Consider the following 3004-nt stretch of genomic DNA (forward strand, 5'->3'; position numbering starts at 1 on the left):
AAGGAACTCTTTACCTATGCATTCATCAGATGTTTCAGCTGCAACAATGTCAAGAAGCTCGACATTAACCAAAGATTCAACGCTATGATCTTCATTTTCTTCTGCAGGCTCCATTTCTTCTTCGTTGTCATCGGCCAAGTTCAAAATGTTAACAGTTTTCAGTACATTTGCTCCACTATCAGTAGTGCAAGTGAAAATGCGATTAACATGAATATCAAATTTTGAAAGCGTGTGCTTAATGAGTTTTTTCAAATTTTCAGCTGTGTGTCTTTCATGGACTTCTTCCAATGATAAAGATCGTAACTGAATTTTATAATCGTTTCCGATGAATTGCATGTTAATTCCTATATTCGTATATGCATGTATAAATATTATTATATTCCCCAGATTCACCAATCAATTTTAAAATTTCTCAGATTGTTAAAATTTAAAATGACAAATTTTCCGAACAAAATTACGTAATTTTAAATTTTAACAGGCTGATAAATTTAAAATTGATTGGTCCCACTGGGCCATATATGTAATACTTCTATATTGGTAGTAAGCTAACTTCTCAATGTGTAAGCATTCCGAAATCAAAGCGAGACAGTCTAGTACCATTGAAGTATAACATATATGAACCGGGCATATAAAAATCAAACTTTCGTAATAAAATAAATATGATTGTACCTAAGAACGATTTGTTCAAAATGGTTACGCAGTCTAATTTTAACGATAACAGCTTTCCTTCTATATCGTTTTTAATGAGCTTTTGTACGGTTCGCGATTTTTCGATTATTCCATCTCTGATATTGTGTTCATTTATTGTCAATCCCAAAGGTTTTAAAACAGGCTCGAGAATTTTCCGGAATCCCGAGTCGTTAATGATCGAAAAAGGTCTCCCATTCACTGAACAAATTTCAAGACACGCCTCCCGCACTGCTTGTTTCGACAGTTCGACTGAAATCTTTGGCGCCCATATATCGGTGATTTTTCTGATTTTCAAATCTTCAGCTGCTTCAGTTGTTCCCTTCTTTGTAGTGCTATTGGCCATTATTGTTGTATATATTTCAGGATGTGCATTTTTGACATGACGAGATAAATTGTCCCCATGGTCGCCCTAAAATTAACGTAAATACAATATACATATTGGGATTCATAAAATATTTATTTTTGTAAAAAAAAAGTATTGGGAGTTTACTTATTTGCCCACTGTTTTGGGGCTAATGGTCGGAGCGGGTGAGGCGTGGCTCTTGATACCCCACGCACTAGAAAGAGCACAGTTTAAACAGTCAAAAGTCATACCTGTCCCCCTAACCCTTCCACAGATCATTTTAAAATGCGGTAAAATGAGCATTTGACAGAGAAAATGTAAACTCGGGTTACGCCATCCATATTATTTTGGTGCATAACACCTTTTCGAGTTGGCCACGCTGGCCACAATATTTTTGAGCAAGCACTTTTCGCGTAGCGATCCACAGTATTTTTCCGCAGAACTCACTCCGAAATTCACAAAAAAGTGCATACATATTTTAAATCGAATTTATTAATTTATAAGTGACCGAAAATGAGAAAATTAAGTTTTTAAAAGAGATTAGACCCTTAACTACAAGTGTGTGTATCGGGTCAACCATCTTGCTTGGATCGGTCACCCATCTGAACACAATAACCCGAAATCATTGGGCAAATAACTTAACCGTGCCCTAAGTATATATCAATATTAATAAAACAAAGTTTATAATCATTGTTTGGAATTCGATAAATAATAAATTGTAGTCACTTATTTACTTGTATTGCTGCGCCGCATAGCACGTCTTTGTCTTTTTTAATTGTGCACACACTTTTCTTTGTTTGAGCGCAATACTCAAACAAATGCCGACATGGATTGTCTTTTAATCTTGGCATTTTGGACGAGACAAATTTATCGCTCTCAGAATTCTTTTAAATTTTCTTAAAACGTTAAACTAGAACTTCTGGTTCGACCAACAACGAAAACTTGAGAGACTCAAAAGAAAATGAATTGCAGCAAAGCGAATTTATACCAGGTGGTGTTCAGGGTTGGAACGAAGGCAAGCCTAAATCGGAGTAAATGACGTGAAAAATCGTAGCAGGAAATAAAGTTCAGTACTAGATTTTTTTTTGTGTCGCACTTTTGCTGGCGAACGTCATAATCAAAAGCCGGCTTTTTTTTAAATTAAGTACGCAAAAATGACTGCCGATCCTTCTTTGATGTTACGTTACGCTATTTTCCAATTGTTTCTCTAGAACTTAGCCCACTACAACTTGGAGGCAATCTCTCTTTAACTAATGTAAGGAACCAAATCAGTTTTTAATTTTTAAGATTAGAGTTATCCTCTACTATTTTAAGCAAGTGTTACATATTTCAGCATGCGAGTGGCAAAAATTATCTTAAAAATTACGTTTCAACTATAATTATCATGGAGAAATTAAGTTATGCCATTTCCCAGAAAAAATACCTTTAGGAGATTATTTATTTTTCGATATAGGACCATATGAATAAAAACTAAGCAATTGCTTTTTCTTAAAATTTCAGACCTTTACTCGATTTATTCAATCAAATTTAAGTAAATGGTTTGAAATTTTAAGCAAAAGCAATTGCTTACTTCTTATTCATACGGTCCATAGTATTTACCTTAAAAATTATCTGAATTCATCGTTTCACGTTTTTATTAAAAGTAAATGTCTGTAAAATTTAAAAAGAAAAACAATTTTATATCTTGAACATTTTTGAGTTCAGATACTGCAATAAGCGCACTTTATTATTTTCGAAAGAAAATCGTAGCAAATTGTAGGTAAAGCTGAGTAGCGTAGTAAATTTCAAATTTTCTCCAAGAACCGTACTAGATCTACTACGATCGTAGTAGAGTTCTAACCCTGGTGGTGTTATCCAATCAGCTGATTTCTTCTAATTTTAGTCGCCTTACGTGTATTATGTTTTTGCTTTTATTGATTTGGCAGCACACCCATGAAGAGCAAAACCAAAACACATGTAAACTTTGGGGCG

The sequence above is a fragment of the Rhagoletis zephyria genome, unplaced genomic scaffold (genome assembly GCF_001687245.7).
Source record: "Rhagoletis zephyria isolate East Lansing unplaced genomic scaffold, Rhagoletis_zephyria_1.1 Rzeph_scaffold_07101, whole genome shotgun sequence".
NCBI lineage: Eukaryota > Metazoa > Arthropoda > Insecta > Diptera > Tephritidae > Rhagoletis > Rhagoletis zephyria.